Source organism: Ursus arctos, unplaced genomic scaffold, assembly GCF_023065955.2.
Source record: "Ursus arctos isolate Adak ecotype North America unplaced genomic scaffold, UrsArc2.0 scaffold_34, whole genome shotgun sequence".
NCBI lineage: Eukaryota > Metazoa > Chordata > Mammalia > Carnivora > Ursidae > Ursus > Ursus arctos.
In genome coordinates this window covers 11,733,581-11,745,201 of record NW_026623030.1, presented here as the reverse complement: position 1 = coordinate 11,745,201, position 11,621 = coordinate 11,733,581, and positions in this window count along the sequence as shown.

Genomic DNA, 11,621 nt, shown 5'->3' with positions numbered 1-11,621 from the left:
TCCCCCAGACGGGAGGGAGCTTGCCTCGTGCCACTGTGGGGGGCCAAGTCCTGAAGCCCAGCCATCACCCTGCAATGGACCGTGGTATTGGCCCATTCTCCCTGGGGCCCTTGCCCTTTTCCTGTTTGCCACGGGTTGAGGTCCAACCCAGCTTGGGGCCTCTCGGTGTGGACAGGCTTTCCTCTCCACCTGCGAGGCCGGCAGGCCTAGGGGACAAGGAAGCACAGACCGGGTCTCCCCACCCAGGGCCCTGACGTCTGCTTTCTACCTCCTCGGCTCTCCTAGAGCTGCTTCTAAGGTGCTCACACCCTCAGGCGGCAGGGAGGAGTGCTTCCTTTCGGGGAGTCAAAAGACCGGGGTCTGAATCCTACATCCGCCACTTCTCTCTGTCAGACTTCGGCAAGCGACCCCACTTCTGTGAACCCAAGCTTCTTCACTCACTACCTGCAGGTGATGAAATGGTTTCAAGTCTGCTTGAGAGGATCAAGTAAGCTGTTCTCAGTGCAGCAAGTGCCTAGCAAAGGGTTCGCCTCTGTGACCCCTCCCTGGTCTGCCCCCCCCCCCAGCCTCCCGTTCCACCTACCCGGCCATGCTTTGGCCTCTGGGTGGGGGTGTAGGGTGAACATGAAGCCACAGTAAAGCTACCACCCAGTGAAAGCAGGCCTGCTATCAGCTTATCTGCTCCCCCTGCTCCTGCCCGGGGGCCAGAGCTGTGGGTTCCCGTAACTGCAAGTCTGACTTGTGTGCTGGAGGCCTCAGTGACCTCTGACTGTCCTGCCATGCCTCACAGCCCCTTCCTCATACGAAGAAGCTATTTCCACCTTTCTTAGTTTGATAGCCTTCCCCCTCTGCCTGAGCCCCCCTCTGCCCCCACCCGCCGCATTCTCTATTCCTACCCCCATGGTAGCAGCTGTTCACATGCCCTGGACCATTCTTTCCTCCTACTGTGTGTCAGCCCCTGGGCACTGTTCTGGGGACCATGAAATGAATCAGACACCATCTTGCCCTCCCAAAGATAAAATACAGGCACCATCATCCAGAACGTAAGACCGAGATAAATGTGCCAAAGAGAGTGAGTACCTGGGAGGTTAAAGGAGGAGAAGTTGCTTTGGGTTATAAGAATCCAAAAGTCTATGTGGAGGGAGGTGGCATTGAGACAAGTTTGGGTGGTTGATGGGAAGCATGGCTACTGCCAGAGAGGAGGGGAGAGGGAGAATAGGCAGGGAGGACCCGCAGAGAACCACAGTGTGGCCCTGCTTAGCAACATCAGCCCTACTAGACCGTGAGGTCCTTGGGCACAGGGCCCTAAATCCTCACAAGCCCCCGACCCCCAGCACAACAGCCTACGCACAGGGGCTGTTCGATAAATGTTTGCTGAATGAATGAATGAATGTAAGAAATGCTCTGACAGGCACAGAGCCAGGTGCTGAGGGAGCCCTGGGAAGGAGACACAAGCACAGATCATTTGGGGATCAGGCTGCCCACCTCACTTAACAGCCAAAAGACAGAGCCAGAGAGGGCATGGCCCCAAATCGTTAGTGGTGTCACAGATGTGGAGAGCGTTGCCCAGTGCCTGGCACATGGAACGCCTCCACTTACAGCCTGGAATTCACACTTAGCCCAAGAAACTCATTCCAGGAGCCCAAGGGCATCCCACCTCTCACAGCAGGGCCCCTGCCAACTCTACACTCAGGTTTCCAGGGGAGTAGCAAGTAGGATGATCCCAGACTCTCTGGGTTAGAAGGCAGAGGCAGGCTCCAGCAGGCCTGCTAGAGACGCCTGGAAGGCGTCATGGCCTCCACCATGAAGGTCTGTTGCAGGGTGCAGAGTTGAGGGTCTCGATTCAGCCCTGTTGCTGAGAGGACCCCAACCCCCACCCCTGGGAGGACTTCTTAGCTGTCCCAGAAGTTCTGCCCTCGTTCAAGAATCATCGGCTTCTGGCTTAGGGAAGAAGGCATGGCTGCCTTCCTTGTTGGATACATGGCTGAAATCTTTATATAAGACCCTTCCAGGGGCAAGATGTAGGGCCTATTCAAAGGAAAATAGAACAATAGCCCCTTTCCAGCACTTTATAGTTTGTAAGGCACTTTCAGATCTAGCTTTTCATTTCAGCCTGTGGTGACCCTCTTGGTCAGGTGATTTACTGGGATACCTAGAGGCGGTCCCATAAGAGGTACATGAAGATTCAGGACTTATACCCAAGTCTCTGGCTTCTGGGCCAAATGCTTCCAGGCACCCATAGGCTATGGTGTGGACTAACATGGGAGTCGCCTACACAGGCTACCCAGGAAAGCACAAGGAAAACATTCACCCAGCAGGAAATCATCCTCAGCCCCAAACAAGCCCCCAGGAATCTGGAGTTACCCACGATAAAGGTCTAAGTGAAGTACCCTTCTTCCAGTCTGCCCTTCCCAGGTCTCGTGGCTGCCTGCTTCTCCTTCCTCCACTGAAACTTACCTATCTCCGGCCCACTATGGAACAGCGAGTTAATCTGATAATATAAATCCTAGAATAATAATCTGGTCAACTCCTCTGAGCTGGTTACTAAGAGAGAGCTCCTCCTCCACATCCCCACTTTTCCTCTCACCCCCTACCCCAGTCCAGCAAATCTAGCTCCCTGCTAGGTATGTTGTTCTCCTGCTCAAGAATCTTCAGTGGCTCCCTAGTTCCTTCAGGGGTCAGCCCAATCTCACTGACTTGCATTCGAGGCCAAGGCCTATCTCTTCCCAGCATCCTTGGTGGGTCTCAACTACCACTCTTCCCTCCACACACTTTCATTTTATTATTTTTTAAAGATTTTATTTATTTGTTTGAGAGAGAGAGAAAGAGCATGAGCAGGGGGAGGGGCAGAGAGAGAGGGAGAAGCAGACTCCCTGCCGAGCAGAGCGCCCAGTGCGGGACTCCATCCCAGGACCCTGGGATCAGGACCTGAGCCGAAGGCAAATGCTTAACTGACTGAGCCACCCAGGCACCCCAACACAGGCTTCTGTTTTACTCAAAGAAGCTCCATGCTGTCCCTCAGACACACTTCAGCCCTCCAGCCTCTGTCATAGTTGTTTCCCTCTCCTGTTTCCTCCTGCCACATCCTCCCTGCCCTTCAAAGCCCTGATCAAATGCTGTTTCCAGGAACTTCTCCCCGATCTAACTAATCCAACACGAGCCCTACCAAACAGTAGCCCCTCTCTCCTGACCTTGACACTGACTACTCTGTGCCGCAGTGGTGACTATCAGGCAACGGCCTGGTCCAACAGGAAGAGCCCAGTCTCCTCAGTCAGATAGGCCGGAGGTAAGATCCAAGCCCTGCCCCTTACCAGCTCTGTAAGGAGCGTGCTGTGTTGAGTATATCCTGCCAGGCAAGGTAGTGTTAAACAGCTGAAAGAAGGCTGCCAGGCCTAGATCTAGGAGGACCATGGGGTAACTAATAGTTCCAATCTTGGCAGTTAGTGCCCTGGGGCTGAGATTCCTCTGGGAGGTAGCTGTGGGCACAGGCAGGAGCACTGGACTGGAAGTCCAGAGCCAGGGCTTTCCACCATGTTCTCGAGTGAATGTGCTACAGTGACTATTCAGCAATCAGCACTGGGGACAGAAGGGGTGCTCCTCAGGGTGATCTGCCTTGGCCTCTGGGCCTTGGATGACTCTTCTCGAAAACAAGGGCACTGACCTCCAGGTCAGAGGTCTCCGGGTGCCTTGTCCTGATTCTCTGGTGCCAGCGGGGAAGGGGGTGGTGCTGAGATTGGCAAGGTGGTTTGAGAGTTGGAGAAAACAGTCTTTTAAACCCTTCAGCAAATATTTGTGGAACACTCTACTTCCATGGGGCCAGGACGGCAGAACTCTCTGGAAGGCCCTGGTGCTTGCAGGCGACCATGCAGAAGGACCCTGACTCCAGCCTCCTCGCCTCCGCTCCTTATCCCAGCCCTGCCATGCAGGGTTTCAGTTGCCTTAAGTTTTTTTCCAACAAAGTGGGGAAGGAATGAAGAAATCCACACTACCTGGGATGACATGGCCCTGACAGCAGAGGTGACAGCAGCAGAATGAGGAAGTGACAGTGATGGACTCACTCCTGTACCTGCCCACACTCTCCTCCAGGTAGTCTAGGCTTCAGCTCCTGAGTGGAGTTGGGAGCCAGAGCACCTTTCATTCCTTGGCTCCATAAGTATTTAGGCAGCAGGTATGGTGCCAGGCACAGGGACACCTGGGAAAAGGAGGCTGACCAGGCCCTGCCCTCGAGGATTTCCTGGTCCACAGGGAGATGGCTAAGGCAACAGGTCATTCCAGCACCGTGCGGCCAGCGCCGCCATATTGGTGCCGTCAGGAAGCTCCCCACCTGGTCAGGGGGTAGGGCCACCTCAGGTTCCCCAGAGACCTGATGACTAAGCAGGAGTCGGCCACCTTGGAGGGGGCAGGAGGGCTGAAAACCCTTCAGTCCTTCCTTCGTTCCCTCACATATTCCACTGAGCACCGTGGAAAACCTGGAGTAGGAAAACTGCCCTCAGAGAACTTGCGGTATTGGGATTGGGGGCATGCCCAGACTGAGCTTGGTCTGTGGATATGTGAGAGGGGAAGTGGGGGTCAGATAAAAAATCAGCACTTAGGGGTACATGCGTGTAGGAGAGGCAGGTGTCAGGAAGGACCTTTGAGCTCTGGGGAGGGGGCTAGTCTGAGATGCTTGAGCTGAGGATACTCTTGACAGATGGCGGGAGTGGGGAGGTCCTTCTCCTTCGGGGGCCTCAGCATCCTTGGTGTGGAACCAGACCGGAGCCTCAGCCAGGGTAAATTCAGACTGTGAGTGGAGAGGGCTTTTGAAGGCTGAAGGGCCACAAATGAGCCTCCCTTGGGGAGGGCGGGGTAGGTGTAGGAGGGGGGTGGGATAAGGAGCCCCCTTGTCAGGCCCCTCTGTTCCCAGCCCCAGCCCTGCCCGGCTGCCCGGCATAGAGGATGGCAACCCCTTTATCCTCTTACCCTTTTCCCCCTTCCCCAGCCCCCAGTGAGGAGGGCAGGGGTCTTCAGGGACTTGAGTCTAGGAGGTGGCAGCCAGGGCTCCGAATGACTTCCTCAGTGGCTCCTTGGCCCCTGCTGGGGCCTCTCTCCCAGCAGTAATGCAGCAAGAGCCAAGGAAGCAGCCCCGGACCAGGAGCCAGAGGCCTGGAGCCAAACCCCCGCTCCTCAGGGGGCAAAGTCACCTGCCTTCTCCAGGTGCCTGTTACCTGGGGAGAAAAATAATCCTTTGTCTGGGAGCTGCTGTGAGAATTCCAGGTGAAGTAATGGTTGGAAAAGTGATGGGTGCACAGAGTGGAGGATTATTAGTACTATTATGTGTTCTTTCTGAAGACACAACAGAACAGGAGAAACCGAGCCCGCCCAGCTCCTCCCAAGGAGCCCACTTCCTCCTTACTTCCGCAGTCCACTCTGGCTTTGTGAAGACACAAATCCCCTCCCCGCCCCACTGCCCACACCCAAACCCCCCTAATTAAGTCCCTTACCTTCCCAGCTATCATTGTCTAATCCCTAAGCCCTTTCTCACCAGTCTCCAGTTGTCTCAGGGAGTCAAATCCCTTTAGAATGAGGTGGCCCAGTTAACTGTGAACCCAGAGACTGGGGGCAGGGAGCAGGGACTTCAGGACTCCCCCAGAGTGGAGGGGAGGGCAGAGGAGGGCAGGAAGGGTGCTGGAGACCCTGCCCTGGCTCTGGACTAGCTGGCACGAGCCTGGAGAATTCCCTTGGGAAGAGCGGATTTTCATTTCTACCCCCGTACCCTGCATCCGAGATAGAATCCAGATTCTTTTTTTTCTTTTAAGATTTTATTTATTCATTAGACAGCACAAGCAAGGGGAGCTGCAGGCAGAGGGAGAGGGAGAAGCAGGCTCCCCGAGGAGCAGGCAGCCAGACGCTAGGCTCGATCCCAAGACCCTGGGATCATGACCCGAGTTGAGGGCAGATGCTTAACCGACGGAGCTATCCAGGCTCCCCTAGAATCCAGATTCTACCACCTGACTTGTTCTGTGCAGGTCAGTGCCTTTGAGAAACAGAATGACATAGGACAAGCCCCCTGACTCTGGAGTCAGACTACCTGGGTTCAGGTCCTGATTCCATCACCTACCAAGGTTACCTGACCTCCATGCCTCAATTTCCCTTCCTCAGGATGGCAGTGACAATCTTACTACCTCATATGGCTGTGATGAGATTAAACAAGTTTATTCATGCAAAGGGTCTTGAACAGTGCCTGGAACATAGTAAACGTATCAGCTTGTACTTGTACTTCTTATTCCCCCCCCCCCCGATATTCTTACCATTTTGAACCCTCACACCACCTCTCAGAGAGGCCTTTCCCCGGGTACTGAAGCTGGAGCAGCCCCCAGCAAACTCCCCCCCATGCTATTTTATCTCCTTCATATGGCACTTACCGTGGTCTGAAATTGCCTTGCTTGTATATATGCTTATGGTTTCTTAGCTACTTTTTTTTAAAAGATTTTATTTATTCAACAGAGAGACAGCCAGCGAGAGAGGGAGCACAAGCAGGGGGAGTGGGAGAGGAAGAAGCAGGCTCATAGCGGAAGAGCCTGATGTGGGGCTCAATCCCATAACGCTGGGATCACGCCCTGAGCTGAAGGCAGACGCGTAACTGCTGTGCCACCCAGGCGCCCCGGTTTCCTAGCTATTCTAAAGGGCAGGAGCCCAGGCTGGTCATGGTCGATGTTTCATGTCCAGTGCCTAGATGATGCCACACTCACTCTGCCCCCTGAGGGCTGGGCCCAGGGAAGGAGCAGGCCCCTGGCCACCCTTCCACTCAGTAGCCCTTCCTCTCCCCTACACCAGTTATCTGCGGCTACTCTGCACCCCTGCACGGGCCCTGTGTGATCTTTGGCAACTCACCACCCCTCTCTGGGCAACTGGGTGAGGAAAGGGAGGAAGCAATGGAACTAGGCAGCCAAGGGACCGCCTAAGATTTTTCTAAGAAAATTTGTTGTATGTCTTGGGGCTCATGCTTATTAGGTGGAAGGACCTCAAGGATCTCTGGGGTCTGAAAATACAGCCCCCACAGCCTAGCTCTACCATTGCCGCTGGTCCTGAAAGCGCCCACGGGGGTAGGGGTGGGGTGCGCTCCCATGAGCTAGGAATTGCCTAGCTGAAGGCCCTTTGTAAAAAAAAAAGCGGAGCCCAACACTGGGCCCCTGCGCGGTCCCATTCCCCCTGGGACTAGCTTGCCACCTGGTGGCCGCTTGATTGCATTGGCCCCCTTCCATCTGGGAGGGCGCTCTCGGGGGCAGACACAGATTCTAGATACGGGCTTGCCTTCCTGCCCTTCATCCTACTTCCAGCATCGCTCACGGAATGTTTTGTCCATTTTTATGCACAGGCTGGCATCACATTGAAGAATTCATTTCATAGCAGAGGAAGAGCAGCCGCGGGCACAAGCCCACGGAATTCACTGGCCTTACCACATACTCTATTCCTGGTGTCGATTCTAAAGCATTTCACTGCCCCAACCCCGTTCCACTCTGGGAACGCATCCCAGGGCTCACTTTCATTAACAGCTTCATTTCTTCCTAGGTCCTCCTGCAACTCCGGGGGGTGAGGGAGACAGGACACTGGGGTCTCCTCCACACAGTTCACGGCCCAGCCCAGGGCCAGGAAACCTTGTAATCCAAGACACAAGCCACCTGGAATCACAGCATGTCTGATGAAAGGAACCCCTCCCCCCAAACTGTTTGGTCCGACTCTCATTTTCCTTTACAGTTGGGGACAGGAGCCAAGGAAAAGGAAGTGGCTTGCTTGGAGGCACATGGTAGAAAGAGTAACAGCCCTGTCCCTGCCAGGTCCCCACTCAGCCCCAGAAGTGAAGCAGGCTGGGATCTGAGGGCTTGGCTCCTCCGGAGGGGCCCACGGGGCTGATCATCCTGTCTGCCCAGCCCTGAGAGCTGGAGGCCCGAGGTCCAGCACCAGGTCCAGCGGCCTGCCTCTTCTCCCAGCTGGAATTTTGTCTTCCCTGTGGGATTCTCTAGTCTCCTCTTCTTCAGATGCTGTGCTCCCAAGCAAGGCCTCTCATTCCCTGCTATCAATCTCCTGGCCTCTCTTGCCCTGTCCCTGGGCTAATACTCCCTCCAATGGCAGCTCTGACCTTCACTGCTCTTCCACCCCCCCCACCCCACCCCCAGTCTCCCCCAACACAACAGCAGAAGGGCCCTGGCTGGCCTGGGCTGGGCTATCCCCTGCCACATTTAGACTATTTCTCTAAGCACTTGTCTCTTCCAGGATAACTAACGGTTCCCTGGTGGGAGGACAGACCACAGAGTAACTTTGGTAATTCACCAAGTCTACAGGGTGGCTCAGGCTTCCACTGATGGAAAGCTAGGATGTGGATACTCGTGGGGAAGCAGAAACTTGTTCCAGGCCGGGGACAGGTATAGGCAAGGGTCTGTGCCTGGTTGGTGTGTGCGTGTGTTAAGGGGACAGTGAGGACCCCTTGCCTAGGTGGGCAGGATGGGGTTAGGGAGCAAGTAGTGGGAATAGGGATAGGCAGACAGTGGAGCCAACGGCCTCACTGATTACAGGGTGTGTCCTTGCAACCCTGTCATTGGGGCTGACAGATGGGCTGGGACATTCCTGGAACTTGCAACTTACGAAGACTGATTTCTTAAGTATGAAAGAACATCAGTAACCAACACAAAGAATAAAGAATGATATAAGGAACACCCCTGTGACCCAACAATCAGAACACCCCTGAGTGCCCTTCCCCAATTACATCCCACCTGGTGAACTGAAGTTCGTGCTTCTCGGTCCCTTGATTTTCTTTATAGTTTTGTTACAGATGAATTTATCTTGTTTTTTTAAGATTTTATTTATTTATGTGACAGAGAGACAGCCAGCAAGAGAGGGAACACAGCAGGGGAGTGGGAGAGGAAGAAGCAGGCTCCCAGCCGAGGAGCCCGATGTGGGACTCGATCCCAGAACGCCGGGATCATGCCCTGAGCCGAAGGCAGACGCTTAGCGACTGTGCTACCCAGTCGCCCCAGAGGAATTTATCTTTTAAAAATATAGTTAGTCCTCTATGATTTTTTTTTCTTTAATTGAGGTGAAATTCACATAACATAAAATTAATCATTTTAAAGTAAAAAAAAGTTAGTGGTACTTTGTACATTCACAATGTTATACAGCCAACACATCTATCTGGTTCCAAAAGATTTTCATCACCCCGAAAGGAAACCTTGTACCCATTAAACAATCACTTATCATTTCCCCTTCCCTCCAGCCACCAATCTGCTTTCTCTCTCTACTGACTTATCTATTCTGGATTTATCGTTCGATATCTAGGCCTTTTGTGTGTGGGTTATTTCACTTCGCATAATGTTTTCAAAGTTCATCCACGTTGTAGCATGGGTCAGTACTTCATTTCTATTTATGGCTAAATAATATCCCATCATATGGACATATCACAATTTATCCACTCATCCATCAGTGGACATTACAGTTGTTTTCACCTTTCAGTTATCGTGAGTAATGCTGCTGTGAACGTTGGTGTACAAACACTTGTTTGAGTCCCTGCCTTCATGTATTGTGGACATATAGACCCAGAAGTGGAATTGCTGGATAATAGAGTAATTTTATGTTTAATTTTTTGAAGAACCACCATACTATTTTTCATAGCTACTGCACCATTTTACATTCCCACTGTTGATCCACTTTGAGTTAATTTTTGTGTATGGTGTGAGGTAGGAGTCCAGCTTCATTCTTTTGCATGTAGCTATCCACTTGTCCCAGCACCGTTTGTTAAAGAGACTATTCTTTCCTTTATTGAATAGTCTTGATGCCCTTGTTGAAAATCAATCGGCCATAGATGTCTGGGTATATTTCTGGACTATCAATTCTATTCCATTGATTTATAAGTCTCTGTATGCCAGAACCACACTGTTTTGGTTATTGTAGCTTTGCAGTACATTTTAAAATCAGCAAGTGTGACAGGGCGCCTGGGTGGCGCAGTCGTTAAGCATCTGCCTTTGGCTCAGGGTGTGATCCCGGAGTTCTGGGATTGAGCACCGCATCAGGCTCCTCCGCTGGGAGCCTGCTTCTTCCTCTCCCACTCCCCCTGCTTGTGTTCCCTCTTGCTAGCTGTCTCTCTCTCCGTCAAATAAATAAATAAAGTCTTAAAAAAAAAAAATCGGCAAGTGTGAGTCCTCCAATTTTGTTCTTCTTTTTGTCAACAGGGGGTATTCAGGGCGCCTTGCAACTCCACGTAGATTTTAGGATGCGTTTTCCATTTCTTCAAAAAAGGTCATTAGAATTTCAATAATTAATGATTAAGTTGAGCATCTTTTCGTATTTATTGGCCATTGTTGTTTCCTCTTGTCAAATGCCCCCTTGCATCTTGGACCCTTATCTATGCATTTGTATATTCTCCATAGGAATAATTTGGTTGCAAATACCTTCTCCCAGTTTGTTGCTTTCCCTACCACTTTATTACAAGGTTTTGATTAACATGAGTTTTTCATTTTATTGTGGATGCATATTTTCAATATTTTCCTTTATAATCTGCTGTTATGTAGTAAGAAATCTCTCCTGACCTTGAAGTAAACAGGATAGTCTTTTTGTTTCTTTCTAAAAATGCTTACAGTATTGCTTTTCATATTTAGATCTTCAATTCACATGGAATTGATTTTTCTGGTACGATGTGCAGTAGAGGTCCAATTTCATTTCTTTTCCTTATGGTTAACTTATTTTCTTGGCATGATTTGCCAAACAGTCCATCATACTGTCCCTCTGACAAAGCCACAGTTTTTCTGTGTGTAGGCCAGTTTCCTGCTTCTCGGTTTGATGTCCCATTTGTCTGTCTTTGAATTGACATCAGACTCTCTTATTCTCTCCATCTTATTTCAGGAGCATCCTGACAATTCAACGTTAGTGGTTATATGGGTGTTCACTATAAACCTCTTTCCGTTTTTCAGTAGGTTTGAAATTCTTCTTAAAAAAAAAAAAACTGGGGGAAAGAGTGTTGTGGCTTATCCGGCCTTTGCCCTTTTATCGGGATACAATTTTTAAAAGGCTCAGGTTTCAGAAGAGGCAATTCCCAGCAGCCACAACCCTTGGAGAAAAAGATGAGTTTTAGGACAGTGTGTGGACTTTTCACGTTCCTGTGGGCATCAGAGATTATTTGTTGGCGATGAGGCAGTGCTGCTCTAAATGGGCAGTGCTGCCCGTTTCACTACCCAGAAAAGTGACCTGCCTGAGGACCTAGCTGCGTCTGGCCTGCTTTGTTTAGGCAAAAGTCCCCAGCCCCTCTTTCTGCCCTTCCAGGACCCTTGCCTCAATCTCCCACATCTGCTTCCCACGCCAGTCTCTGTCTGGTTCTCTGTCTCCTGGAGTTTGGGAAGGTGAGGGTGTGACTTGACCAAGGCCACACTGAGTGACCGTAAGGTTGGCGCACAGCAAGGGCCAGCCAGCCTTCAGCCCACCACACGTCCCTTGTTCCTGCCTTTCTGGGGCCCTGATCGTGCCTCCGCCTCCCCATGTCGCCAACTATCTCCCTCCGTCTCCCTGCTCTGGTCTCCGCCAATTCTGACGACGACGCACGATGTTGTGACTACCTCCTCCCGGGCTCCGCCCCACTCCAGCCTCTGCGGCCGCCTGTG